This window comes from Giraffa tippelskirchi, chromosome X (assembly GCF_054371585.1).
Source record: "Giraffa tippelskirchi isolate mGirTip1 chromosome X, T2T-mGirTip1v1.2.pri, whole genome shotgun sequence".
Taxonomy (NCBI): Eukaryota; Metazoa; Chordata; class Mammalia; order Artiodactyla; family Giraffidae; genus Giraffa; species Giraffa tippelskirchi.
The window spans coordinates 23393153-23407675 of record NC_137289.1 but is presented as its reverse complement, the minus strand read 5'-3'; the positions used below and the strand labels follow the sequence as shown (position 1 = coordinate 23407675).

General features: G+C 55.8%; 1 protein-coding gene across 2 annotated transcripts in view; it reads right to left on the bottom strand.

Annotated features, from left to right (window-relative positions):
- ELF4 (E74 like ETS transcription factor 4) overlaps positions 1–996 on the bottom strand; it is a 39427-nt gene extending 38431 nt beyond the window's left edge. Inside the window, exon 1 of one of the 2 annotated variants that reach the window (XM_081566622.1) lies at positions 727–996. The gene's annotated coding sequence lies outside the window, so the exon portion shown is untranslated. The other variant, XM_081566625.1, reaches the window with a different exon arrangement.
- Positions 997–14523: the final 13527 nt, after the last annotated feature.

The following is a 14523-nucleotide window of genomic DNA, read 5'->3' as shown; positions in this document are numbered from 1 at the left end:
GTGTGTAGAGAGAGAGAAAAAGAGAGAATGTGTGTTACCCTAAGGCGCCTGGTCCCAGAAGCCCTAGGGGCCGCCAGATCAATCTAGCAGCCCAGCCACAAGGAGGCCGACCGCCTGCCCTCGGGCACCGAGCTGCTGGGGTGGGCTGTCACAACCGGCCCTATCACGGACCCCGGGCTGCCCGGGGAGCGGCCAAACCCGCCCCACCCCGACAGGGGAAATCGACTGGGCTTCTAACATGGGACCGGCAGCCCGGGTTCCCCAAAGCACACGCGGTGGGGCGAGGCAAGGGCGGGACGCAATACGCCGCAGCTCTCCCACCCTTCCCTGGGCCCCCCAGTCCCTAATGCCCCGGGGCCCCGGCGTCCCTGTTCCCGCTCTCCGGCAAACTTTCCGAGGGCCCCGAAGGCTTGGAGAACCGGCGCCATCGACGTACCTTAGACTGCCGGGGCTCCGTCGCGGGGCCGGGGTCGACCGCCGCGGTCCCCTCCCCACTCAGAGAGCCAAGACGCGGGGTCCCCAGCCCGGCCGGCCCGCCTTCTCCCCCTCGGAAGCCGGGCCGGGCGAGTGGCGCCGGGACTTCGGCGCCGGCGAAAGGAGAAGTGGAAGTTGAGCGCGGCGCCGGGTCGGTCCCCGCGGCCGCCGGGGCCACCGTTCCCCTCCTTCCTCCCCTCCCTTCTCTCCTCCCTGCCCGCCGGCCCCCGCGGCCCCGCGCCCGTGACTCACCTCGGCGCCGGGGCAGGCTGGTCCGGGCGGGCGAGGCGCAGGGCTCTCCCACACGTCGCGCCGCCAATGGCAAGTTGGAGGGCGAGATGCAAATACCAGGTGAGACGACGGCGCCCCTTATAAAACGACTTCGGGGGGCGGGGTGGAGTGCCCGGGGAGCCCGGACGCCAGGCCGAGGGAGTGGGCGGCGGGAGCGCCCGCGGAGGGGGCGCGATCCAACGGAGACCTGCGCCGAGACAACCGAACGAAAGGGGAAATTGCGCTAGAGACACACACGTCCCCGCAGGCGGCGGCTGGGGCGGGCGCGAAGGAGGCAGGGCGGGAGGGAGGGAAGAGCCGGAGGGAGGGACCGACGGGAGGGACGGCGGGCGGGCGGGGTGGGGGAGGGCGAGAGGGAGGGACGAGGCGTCTTGGTGGAAACAGCGCCCCTCCATCCCCGGCCCGCCGCGGTCGCCAGCACGGCAGGGGGAGCCGTGCCAGGGGCCCGCGCGGCCTCTCCTTCCCCTCCCGGCTCGCTGGCCCCCGGGGGACGGCGAGAACCCGGCTCCCGCGGAGCTCACGTCGCGCGCCCAGCGCCCCCCACGTGGCGCGTCCCGGGGCCCGCAGCTCCGGCCAGGATACCCCACACCGTGTCTCATAGAAAAACAAACAAACAAACAAACAAACAAAAAAACCCACTCCATTCCCGGGGGACTCCGGATGGCTATATCCGGCCCCCTCGGTTCCTCGCGCTTACCGGCTTTGGCCCCAGCCCCGCGCTCCCGATTGTTATTAAGCGCCTGCCGTGCGGCGGACCTGCGCGAGGGCGGGCCGAGCGGGTGGGTGAGGCCGGGAGATGCCCGGAGGATCCAGTTCGGAGACGATATGCCAGACACCGCGGAATCCCGGGCCAAATGCCTCGTGCACTTGGCGCGACTAGAGAGTTTTGGGGATTTCTTAGGGAGGTCGAGCCTAGGGCTCCGGATGAGGGAGGCCAGGAGGATATGAATGCGGGGAAGGATTGTGGGGAGAGGGGCTGGTGCAGCAGGTGCAAATGTACCCAGAATTAGGGTACTGCAGAAAAGCTCATGCCCCCTTCTGTCCAGAGCCAGGCCTCTCTGCTTGAGGTATCTATTTGAACCCCAGCCCATTCTACCTCCCCCTTTCCTGTCCTCACGTGCCTCAGCATCCATCCCATCCCCCACGCCACCCCTCCCCCACCCATCCCACCCCTCCCCCACGCACCGCACCCAAGCCACCCCTCCCCCACCTAGGAGGCCCTAGGAGAGGGTTGACTGGGAATTGTCACTTCTGGCTCTACACGGTCTGGAGGAGGGGCCCTGCCAGGCCTCAGCCAGCATCTCTCCTCCGCAGAGAGCAGCAAAGCGGAAAGGGCCCCAGGGGAGGGGGGCCCTCTGTGGGGGTGGGGGTGGACTAAGGACCTGAGGTCCAGGGGCCTGCTCAGCCACCAGCATGTCCGCTTCCCCAGCCTTGGGAAAGGAGAGTCCCTGGCACATGACTGGGGAACAGGAGTGGTGGGTGACACTAGAGAAGGTAGCTGTGGATTACCGGTTTCCAGGGAAAGACCTAGGGCCTGGACTGGGGCACCCGAACACTTTGAGACCTCTTGGCCACCTAAAGCTAAGTCCCTGAAAGAAGTGCCCAGAGCAAATTTCCACTCCTTTTCTCTGGTAAATGAACACACATTCCCCAGGAGATTCTGGGTCTGAAGACGCAATTTTCCTGCCAGTGAGGCTCCCCTCTCAAAATTATGGTAGGTCCCAGCCATCCCTAAGGGGCCTTTATTTTGACCTTCACACACACACATACACACGCGCACACGCTTTCCCATTTTGCTAAGAGTTCAGTGGTCTCTAACATGAGAGAGACCTAGGTTCCTATTCCAGCTTCACCACTTCCCGACTGTATGCGTCTTTGGGCAAGTCGCTTAAACTCTTGGAGCCTGACTTTCCTTATTTTTAAATTGAGGATAATAATCTATCTCCCAAGGCTGTGGGGAGGCTTGAATGAGATTGTCTATGGCAATGCCGGGTGCTTAGTAAGCCCTCAATAAATGTTAGCTGCCTTTAGCATCATCTCCGTCTCATCTCGTTTTTCTCAACCCAGCTCTTGGGAGAGAGTGTGCAGGGCTGGAAGCTACTGAGAATGGTGGCTGCCTCCTATGAGTGTTTGTGGTTTAAACCAAGCTCGAGGCCTCAAGGTTTGGAAGTGCTAGAGGAGAGGTCTTCCTCTTGGGCAGGGCAGGGAGAGAGGAGGGCATGGGCACTGTGAGGACCTGCTCACAGCCCTGATGCCTCCCAGTGACCCTTAGCCCATGGCTTGTGGGAATCCCAGAAGTTCCCACCATCCGCGGCCACTAGGAACTAACCACAGCCCCGTGACCTGGGAGGTGCAAACCCCACCCCCTTGATGGGAACCTGGTGCTGACCTCGCCTGAGGGAACCCTAGGCCACCTGAATGACCTTCCTGACTCCAGGTCAGCCAGGCTGCCGTTCCAATGACCTTGCTGCTCCCCAGTCCTTGACGTTGGGTGAGCCCCAGCCAGGTGGGGCCAGCGGCTAAGATCACCACTCCTGACGACAGCCACCCTGTCTCTGCCAACAGCTCATTCCCCGACTTGGCAGGAATTCCCTGTAGATGCCCAGGCTGTGCCATCCAGCGTGCCTTCTCAGCCTCTCTCCTTCCAGCCCTGTTTCCCCCCACTCTCCAGCCCCAGTTTGGTCCTCTCGGGCCTCAGCACCAGGGTCCCCTGGGGAGAGGTGGGACCACCTAGCTGCCCAGAGCCTGTGTAGGGCCACCTCCCCACTTCTGCACTCCACTTGCCTTTCCGCCTTGGCCCCTTTCTCAGCCCCTCTATGTCGCCTCTTTTAAGCAGTGCGTGATGGCCTATGTTCTCCTGCAAATCACCCCAGGTGCTCTGGGGACAAGGTGGCCGGCTAGTCCCCCCCCTCTCCACCCCACCCCCACCCCCCGCCTCCCTTAATCCCTCAGCCTCAACAACTTCTATTCAAACCTGTGGCCAGAACGAAATACCACAGTGCCGCAGCCTCTGTGGCCATGGCCCTTACTTTCCATCACAGACACATGCTAGGAAGGTCAACTGTCCATCAGACTTTCAGAATGTGAACCATATTCAAAAGGCAGGAGAGAAGTTATGGTTTAAGAGGAACCCTCTCCCCTGTAAAGCTGAGATGTCCCCTCTAATCCTTTCTATACAGCCAGCAGTCATTCCTCTGTTCAGTAACTTCAGATTCGCCTCTATTGGATTGACCTGATGAGGCCCTAGATAGATGCTAATGACGGACAGATTGTGGTTGGGCCTCATAAGGAGTATTTTTCCTCAAAAGATTGTTGAGTAGCTGCAAAAGAGAAGAATTCCTTGGGATAGCTTATACTGAACTGCTCCTTGTCTGGCTCACACTAGGGGGGAACCGGGCTGAGGGGCCTAGGCCAAAGCACAGGCATGCAGGTGGAAGGATATAGTTGGGAGCAACTTCACAGATCATGTTCTGGCCAGCTACCTTCCTTGGCTGGGGCTCTGGGAAAGCCTCTCTCAGTCCTACCCCTCCCTGACCCCTGCTCTCATTAAAATGGAGAGCTTTACCTTTCCCCTCCAGACCTTTACTGGGACAGGCCCTGGCATCCTGAGAGCCCCTACAACATTTCAGAGGAGTGCTGGGTTTCACTTCTTAGGCCAGACAGCAGCTCAGGGGCCTGCCTGGAGGGAGATGACAGTCCCACATAGGAGGTGCCACGGGCCCTGAGCGAGTGCTCTGTGTGTCCGCTCTGGGCCCAGGGGCTGCTGGGAGGCACTGTCTCCACTGCTCACACAGCAAGGGGAGCCGGCCTAGTATTCGGGGAAAACAGATTCTGTGCCTCTGGGTTGGCGGAGATCTGGAGGGTGGGTGGAGGGGGAGGGACCCAATCCTGTTGGTTCATTTGCAAAAAAACAAGGAAGAACTGGCTTCAGGCAGAGTTCAGTAACTGAGGGCAAGGCCTCTGGAGTCTCTAATCCCACTGGTCCCTAGCCCCTATCTTGGGGCCTAGGCTCAGCCTGGAAAAGTCCCTTGGAGAAAAGCCGAGAACAGGCGCCTGCTCTGGGGCACCTATCAGAAGCAGCACAGTATCCAGAATTTTTTGGCAATCATCCAGTGGAACCAGCATTAACCCCTCAACCCCCGACATCTGCTGCCCCAGCACCCATCTTGTGTGGCGGGCCACCTTGCTTTGCCCACAGCCCTGCGCAGATTCCAAGTTACACTCTGAAGATGCCGCCCCTCAGTGCTGCAGGAAACACCAGTGGGCCTAGGGAGGCCTTGGCCCAAGGAGCTGCTGCTAGGGACCAGGGAGTGAGACAGAGGTGCAGATGGATGCCAGCCTGTAGAGGCCTTGCCACTGATTTCTGTGGCCCTTGAGTGTGTGGGGTGTGGGAGGGAGACAGGGTCACAAGCAGCCACAGAGCTGGGCATTCCCTCCTCAGATGGAGAGGAGGCTCAGGAGAGAGGAGGGAACCCCAGTCAGGTTACATGGGGTGCTGGTATTATATATGGCAAATGGCGCCCCCTGGAGTTGTGCAGGGAGAGGGCAGTAAGGACCGACACAGGAGAGCACAGGGCAGGGGTGCTTGAATTCCGGGGAGAGAAAGGGAAAGCCTTGTTCTAGAACACCAAGTGGGGACACTGGGCCTGACTCCAGATCCTCGGAACTGGGCATGCAAGGGAGTGATGGGGAGAAGCTATGAGGGGGGTTTAGCTCCCAGTGTCGCCCACTGCACATCCTGCCAAGGGGTGGTTCTGGGCTGAGGCTTGTAACAGGATGTAGAGGATTCTGCCCTTTCAAGGTCGCCCCATCCCACAGGGAGGCGAGGACAAGCCTGAGCCACACGCTGGATGCTAGACAGAGGCCCGTGAGGCCTACAGGCACTCCTCAGTTCACCCACTCTGCCCCCAGGACAGGGGGCGAGGGTAGTTGTTGTTGTTGTTGTTGTTGAATTCAGAAAAATGCAACATTTAATGTCTATAAAGGTGCAGTATGAGTCATTTCACGGAATGTCTAGGCCCCTTCGCTGGCAGCAAACAAACTTTCCAGCCCTCTTTTGAGGAAGCCATCCAACTGGGCTGCTGCTGCTGGTTTCTGTGTGAGAGTGTGTGAGTGTGCGTGTGGGTCTGTATGTGGGATGGGTCTCTGGAGGGCCTTGCCTGCCTATGTGTGAGTCCGTGTGTCCCTCAGAGTAAGGGTGTAACTGGGGCTGGTGTGTGTGTGTACACATGTACATACACACGCGCTCAACTCTTGGGTGTGTCAAGTCCCCTCGTGCACGCGTGTGTGTTTGTGGAGGGAGTGTGCATGTGTGTGTCTGCAAGGCAGTGTGGTGTGTGAGCCTGTGTATCTGAGGGTGTCCACGTGTACATTTTTTCCTCATCGCTGCCAAATTATCTTCCCATCTCTCCCCTCACGAAGCGAAGGGCTGGCTGAGGGAAGCTAGCAGTCGAAGGGAAGGGGGGGAGGCGCGGAGGGGAGAGGGGTTGGAGGGAAACCAAAGCAATTCCTCTCGTTGGAGGAAAGTGTCAGCCAAGGATGAAACTGAAACCGAGGCGGCAGCTCGAAGCGGCAGCACCCTGGGATGGTCCCGGGTCCCACGCTCCCCCTTCTCCAGCCAGCCGTGGAGATTAGTCAGCCTGGAATTCCCATTCCTGCAGCCCAGGCTTGGGGTTGAGGCCGTGGTTGGCACGTGACCCCATTAGCACCCATTATCACATTAACGCAAATTAGTATATCAGATCCTCTCCCAGTCACCTAGTGGGGCTCATGGCCAGGCTGGAAGGAGAGGCCCCACTAGCTCGGGGAGGAGAAGCCAGTATGTGGGCATCAAGGGAGGGGGCAGGCTAAGGACTGCGGCAGGTCAGACAGAGGGACAGGGGACATCAAGCTTGGACAATACGATCATTTTCCTAGGTCGTGCTCTGGGAGGAGACACCTTGGGGAGGGGGTTCGTAGAAAGGAGGGGGTTTCCAGGAATAGCTGGGCACCGCCCTTTAGGAAGGAGGCCCGGGCTCTGAGGTCTGGGCGGGAGACAGACGGTATTTCTCCTGGCACACAGTGAAACCTGGGAACGTTTAGGATCCTTTGGGTTTTTTTTTTCTCCCTTTCCTTTTCTTTATGGAAAATCCTTAGATAACTTTCTCAAATGGTTTTGGACATCCTGAAAGCAGGGGAGCTGTACTGATAGAGGACAAGACGCACCTAGAACCCTAGTGCAGGGCACGGTGTGTACATCTTTGTACCAATAAGGGAGACATACTCTACCCACGCATTTATATGTAAAGTTGTATCCTGGGAAAAGTCAGCCACTGGAGCCTCTGGAAAGGGTGAGGCTTGCGCCCCCAACGGCTGTTTTTTTCAGCTTAAAGGTGTCTGGCCACAGGTTATTTTTGTGCCCTGATACTCTCAATATGTTAACTAACCAGCCACCACATAACCATGAAGCAACATGGGAAGGTTAGCAGCATCATGACTTCTAGAGCTCAGGGCCTGCACGGAGGCAGGGCACAAAGCTCTATCAACCGAGGCCGAGGCTGCAAGTCTGAGCTCCAGATGGGCCTCTTGGCCTTTTTTCTTACATAGCTGCTGAATCCCGGATTGACAAGCACGGAATCCCTAACCGTCGCCCTCCATCCAGCCCAAGGCCGAGCCCGTGTCCCTCCTCCAGCACGAGCTAGTCTCAGACTGCTCCCCAGCCCTGGCCACAGCCTGTCCTTCTGCAGAAGACGCATCCTTGGTCTCATGGGAGCCAGGCTGGAGAATGGCTGTTCAGGGAAACCCACTCCTAACGCCCGAGACGCGACTCAGAGTTTCCATTCTACTGCCCGCGGGTCAAGAGCGCCGTCCCTGGAGAGCAAACGCTGCCCCTAAACCACGATCTCTTGGCTGGAGGCGAGTCTCCCCAAGCTCTGCAGGGCCCAGGAGGTGGCCCGAGGGACCCTGAAGAAGCGCGCACCAGGCAGCCCCACGCCTGGACGCTAGCGCTGCTGGTCGGCTCTCCGGACTCGGCCGCCGCCCGGGTGGGAGCGCCGGGCCCGAGGGACAGTGGGGTCGCGGCGGCCTCTGCAGCCTTCCCCTCGCCCCGCACCCCTGGGCTCCCCGCAGGGCCCCGAGCTCTCCACCCCGAACCCAGCAGTGCGCCCAGGGCGCCTCTGCAGCGCCACCTGCAGGCGGAACGCGCGCCACGTCTCAGGCCGAGGCGGGAACGGGAGGCCGAGCGGGCGGAGGAGGAGAGGGGAGAGGTCTCCTCCGCGGCCCAGAGCGCTCCCCACTCGCCCGCTGCCTCCTGGCGCCGCCCTGCCTCAAGCGGCCTGGCCAGCGCCTAGCCCCGTCCCGCGCCCCGCCCGGCGCTCGGACCTTCCACTCCTGCGGCCTCCTGCCCCAGGCGCCTCTTCTCGCGAAGCAGTGAAGTCACACCGAGTGCGATCCGCTGACTCATGAGAATCCTCCCCCGTCCCCGGCACACCCCTTGAAACTTCCCCGCCATCCCTTCTTTCCCGCACCTCCCTCCCTTCCTTGCGCCCCGTCGGGCGAGCAGGGGCGGCTCCAGACTCCCAGGGAAGGGCCTGTTGGGGTAGCAGGGCGAGGAAAGGCGGGCGGGAGTCCGCGTGAAGACCTCTGCGCTCGGCCCATCCCCGCCCCGCTCTTCTGGGGCGCACGGGGGCTGCCCCGGAGGGAAGTGCGCTTTTGCAACTGTGGGCACAACTCCCATCCGAGTATCCTTTTGGAATTATCCACCTCACTCAGGAGGCCTCGGGGCTTCAGGACAGGCTGGGGAGTTCGCTTGGAAGCTGAAATCTCTTTGGAACCTCCTGTTCCCGTGAACAGGCCCACACAAGGGCTGGCGCCACCAAGGGGACAAACGCGGAGCGCTCTGAGCCTTGAGCTGCCCTCGACCTGGGCATTAGTGAAGCCGCTCAGTCGTGTCCGACTCTATGACCCCATGGACTGTAGCCTGCCAGGTTCCTTCGTCCATTAAGCTGATCAAATGCCTGAGAGGTCGCTGTGGCCTTCCTCCTATGACTTGGTACTGGCGCAGGCCAGGCTGAGTTGGGGGTAACTCTGAGGCCAAGGATTCCCTGTTTTCACCACCAGTCTTTGCCCCTGCACTGTGCCACTAGTTTGAAGACTCCCACTGGAGTGGGAGACCAGAAATTAGTTTCAACAAAGGTGGCAGAGGACCTCAGGCCTGGGCCAGGGAAGGCTTCAAGTTGGCAGGGCTCTGCAGCCTGCTCTGAAACACCTAAAGCTCCCCTTTCCCTCTGGAGGGACAGAGATCCTTAAGCATTACTTGCATGTGTACGTAGGTACATGCTAAGTTGCCTCAGTAGTGCCCAACTCTTTGCGACCCTAGTGGACTATAGGCCGCCAGACTCCTCTATCCATGGGATTCTCCAGGCAAGAACACTGGAGTGGGTTGCTGTGCCCTCCTCCAGGGGATCTTCCCAACCCAGGAATTGAACCTGCATCTCTTAAGTCTACAGCATTGGCAGGCGGGTTCTTTACTACTAGCACCAACTGGGAAGCCCTAAGCATCCTTTCCCACCCAGCAAATCACAGTGCTGATTTTCTTTCTTACACTGTATGCAGTTTCCTTTTGTCTCTACAGTAAGGGTTGGGTGGTGAAGCTTGCAAGCTTCTTGGCCCACTTGTCGCTGCATTTGGGGGCAGGACTTTGCCAAGGCCATGGCTGATGTGGAAACGGCGATGTACTAAATGGCAAAGGGGGCCTGCGAACTAGTCTCAAGACTTGAGGTTTATGTGGTATGAAGGGGGTTTTATGCGCTCATTATCTCAGCCTCAAGTTGAACGCTGCCTGGTTAAGGTGGCTCTTCACCAGCTAGCTCTGCAGGGTGTGTTTGTTGGGGATTGGGAGCCACTGAATGGTTGGGTAGGAACATAGTGCTAGGATCATGGCTGAGAACAGTCTCACCATAAAGCCTTCCTGGGGCAGTTTTGGGCTTGAAGCCAGCCTTTTTTAGGGGCTAAAGGATGCCACCTTTCATGAAGCAGTTTTAAGGCTGTCAAACTCTCCATGGAGAGCAAATCAGGCAAGGAGCAATTTCTAGGGGCCTAGGCCTAAGTGTAACTTGCTATGTCAATTACATGTAACTTGCTAAGTCATAAGCCTCAAACTAAAACAACCACAAAAACAATCTGTTGAGTCAAAGGGATAACAGAAGCAATGTGGGGAAACATCTGCCAAGGGTTTGGGGTCCCATTAGCATCTGCTGTAGACCCTAGAGATGAAAGACAAGTGAGTCCGTGGAGAGCTGAAGGAAGTCCTGGGTGAGCATCTGAGAGACTTTTCCATACACAGGAGGTTAGAGCTAAGGGTGGAGGGATGATCTGTTTCCCTTCATTTTACACATGAGGCTGTGGAGAGTTTAAGTAAACAGACTCATGTTCAATTCCTAGAGATGAGAGAAGATACAAGAAGAGAATGGACGAAGAACCATGACTCGGTCAGTGGAGGAAAAGCTTGGACTACATGGAAGCAGAACAGTAATCTGAGGAGTGATGAAGATATGATGTGAATTCACACACCGTACTCCCAGCACCTCTGTTGCACTGATGGTTTCCGATGACCTGTCTGTCTGCCACTAGGTTATAAAGCCACTGAGGGCAGGGACTGTATATTACCCATCATCTTATCTCTGGGGCCTGTTGTCCCACAGCATGCAGTAAGTTATGCCGTATGTTTGCTAGCTGACCAATAAATCCATTTACAAATATATGTGTGTATTCATAAATTCAACACCCACATTGGGTGCTCCTCCAGAAGCATTTCTGTGTTGCACTGCAAATGCCACGAGAGCACAGGCGGGAACCTGCCCGGGAGCCAGGCACCTCTGTCCACACACCGTATGTGACTCCTGGGCTTCTCCAACTGACACAGACCTTGGAGACTCCACCGGGACCAGGAAAGATCTTCAAGGAAGTATGAGACTAGGCAAAACTCACACAGTGGGCCTCCTGAAGGTATTTTGGCTACCACCAAATTGTCAACACCTACCAGCCAAAGGCTGCAGTGAGGGAGGGTATGCGCCCTGGGGAACTGTGGGGAGTCTCAGGAAGAGGGTGCTGGGAAGGACTAGTAGAATTCAGGCCAGGCTGGGTGATTTGGGGGAGGGATTAAGGAAGCCAGGCTTTACTCTGAATTGGATGCTGTCAGAAGTGTCTTACTGAATAAATCATATCCAATAGGAGGGCAGACTGGAGTGCGGCTCAATCTGTAATTGGTAAGGAAGCAGTAGTCACTTAGATTAGCCAGAATGGAGGGTGGTGTTTGCTCATTTCTGTGGTTTGGGCCATGTTTGGCTTTTTTTTTTTTTTTTGCCCCTGTTCACACATGATTCTGGAGTAGTCTTGTTTTTGGCTCCGTCCACCATGGTCAGGGTGGCCTCATATGCTGCTAATGTCCCGTGAACCTGTTTACATTCAACAGCACACCCAGGCCCAGTGGGGGGTTTTTAGTGACACCAAGGCCTTGCTGACAGTCCCAGGCCAGCTTCCAGGTGTCAGGGGCTGCGTTTCTCTTTCTCAAAATGTTCATTTTGAGATGATTCCTGTTTTCCAACCAGGAATTGGCAGTCCAGTATTTAAATATTCAGACCCTCCCTGTACTCTGACCCAGTCACACCCATCTGTAGAACCAGCCAGGCAGGGGAACGTCATCACTGGCCTGGGCTGTGTGTCTCTGTGTGTGGTTTTGTTTACATGTGTCTGTGCCCGCCAGAAATTCTCTGATAAGATGAGAAAGAGGCCAGAGGCGGTCTTACTTCACCTCTGGGGCCGGCAGGACTTTCCCTCTGCCCAGAGCACAGGGCACTGGGATGGAGCCCCAGCAATCTCTTGGGCAGCAAGGGTGCCAGGCTTCAGGTGGAGTCAGGGAATGGCAGAGGGGATATTGTGGCAGCCAAACTTGTGAGGAGTGAGGAGCAGGAACGGGAAGGGGCAGTGGTGGAAGGGAGGGGAGAATTCCTTTGTATAAACGGGTCTCTAGAGGAGCTGCTGGTTTTCCTTCAAGGAAGCAGCCTGTGCTAGATCACTGTGGGTTCCCCACCCCCATCCCTTTCTGCCCTAAGCCTCTTGTCTCCAAAACAGGCCGTTGATTAGAACAAGAAGAAAGTCCCACATGTTGACCTCATCCTTCACTAAGAGGCTTACTCTGACCCCTTTCCAATCAAACACACTCCCTCCCCTCAGGTCCATCTTTCTAGCTCAAGTACGAGGACATCTCTCACCATGTGTGTCCTACAGGTGGCCGGGCAAACATCAGCACCATCCTGAAGTGGGGCCGAGTTACCACCAGGTATCATTTGTAAAATGGCAAAGAGAAGTGAGGCTGAGGTCAAGTGGGTGAGCCCCAAAAGCTTGATATTTTGGCAGAGCCCCAACTTCACAGGGTGTGACCAACCCTGTACTGTGCTGTGCTGTGGCCCAGCTAATCACAGGCCAGCTACTGAGGGCCAAACCTCAGCTGGCACTGCTTGTCTGTAGTCAGAAATTGGTCCTTGGATTTGTTCCTTGTGATCCTTGGGGGCACAGACAGATGAAACACAACCTGGGCTAAGTGGCAGTGGGTGAAGTAACGGAGGTCAGATAACCTGGATTACAGAGAACTGAGGCCCCAAGGCAGAGGCTCGCTTTTACAATAAGCCCCGTTATCTAGCATCATCCAGCAACCAAGGACTTGGTCAGCACTTTGCCAGAGTTTTGGGGGGGATAGGGAACGTTGTGCCCATCCTGAGGAAAAAGTCTCTGCTCTGGGAGAGCTTACAGCCAATTTAGGGAGTGAACACTAATAATGAGGAGACTACTTAAAGGACAATCAAGTTCAAAGGCAGTAAGTGCAACTGAAGTTCAGAGATGAAATCACGTGTGGGCACTAGTCCAGCTGGTACTACGTCACCACGGTGGGATTTCACCCGGGCCTTGAAAGATGAGCAGGATTTGGATACATAGAAGAGAACAGGGGCGGTGTTTCAGATGTGAAGAGCACAAACAAAAGTTTAAAAGTGGAGATAAACCAGATGTTTATGTGTGTGTGCGCATGCACGTGCAAAGGTGGTCCGCAGGGCAGAGGGGTCCGAGGTCAGGACTTGATGTGACTAATGACAGGGAGTCAGTGTATGTTGGTCCACAGGCGGTAGGGTGGGGGGACGTGGACCAAGTGATGCTTTAGGAAGCGATCCAGCAGCAGCGATTGACAAAGGACAGGTGCTCTGGCTGATCTCCATTCTTGGCGTGTCTACAGGGATTTTTGTATCTTCCTGTGGACACAACTGACTATATTATGCTTCTGGATTCATGTGTCTGCTTTCCTCACTGCCACCAGCAGCTCCTTAAGAGAAGTAGCCATGTTTTCTCCATCTTCCTATTCTGCCATCTACATGGCTCCTAGTAGATACTCAATGAACCTGAATAGAAGAACAGATCCTTTCATTTTAGTTAACTGAATTATTATGGCATTCCATGCAAGGATGACAACTGTCAAAGAATTAGACTAAACTGCACCTAACAGTGAAACAAGGCAAATCACAATTTGATCTTTTAAAAAAATGATTTGTGAAATGCTTCAGGATCTTAGTGTCTTGGTACCATCTCTGTAAGCAGCAATTACTATATAATAAGTCCTGTTTCACAGAATACTAGATGAGTTTTCTACCTGTGGATTTAGATATGTCATGCCTCAGATCATATTTCACTAAACGTGTATATATATATATATATATATATATATATATATGGTAAGAAGCTGTTCTAGTGCAGTAACTCTTTAAGTGGACATGTGTCCCGTTCTAGTGTCCAGAAGCGATTTCACTGTAGCTGCTACTCCCTTTAAGCAAACCCAGTATTGATAACAAAATCCAGCCTGGTAATTATTTTCTCTTTAGAAAAAGATTCCCAATAGGATTCTTGAAAGTAGTAAAACTTTCCTCTTAATAGAAATTAAGATTTGATTTTTAAAAGTTAAGTAATTTGAAATGTCAAAGATGAGTTGATTTATGAAACTTTGACTTCTCTTCCCAGGAAATCATCTATAAGGTGAGGCATGCCTATAAGCCTTTTTGAGATAAAAGGGGATAGAGGAGGGCAATTTCTAGTTTGGGGGACAGTGAGTGGAGGAGTCGAAGACCAAGATTCCTCCATGAGTCAGACTCCAAGCTTAGCCCTGAAGCACCAGTCTCCGAACCTCTGTTTCCATTTGCAGTAAATGTCTTTTCTGCCCTCCCCTCTCACAACCAATTCAGTTCTGGGCTGGGGGGTACACAGGGGAGGTGTCCCAGGTAGAGCAGAGTGGAGTCCACATGTTTATGTGTGTGCTCATTCAATGTTTCACTGCTGCTGCGTCGCTTCAGTCGTGTCCGACTCTGTGCGACCCCATAGACGGCAGCCCACCAGGCTCGGCCGTCCCTGGGATTCTCCAGGCAAGAACACTGGAGTGGGTTGCCATTTCCTTCTCCAGTGCATGAAAGGGAAAAGTGAAAGTGAAGTCGCTCAGTCATGTCTGACTCTTCGCGACCCCATGGACTGCAACCTACCAGGCTCTTCTGTCCATGGGATTTTCCAGGCAAGAGTACTGGAGTAGGGTGCCATTGCCTTCTCCCAATGTTTCACTAAGCACCTACTATGAGCCAGACCCTGTGCCCAGCTCTGGAGAGAGAACCGTGAGAAGACAGGAAAGCCAGAGTTCTGGCTTCCAGGAAGCTGCAGAGCAGCAGGGGGACATGTAAGCAAGGAACAGGCTTG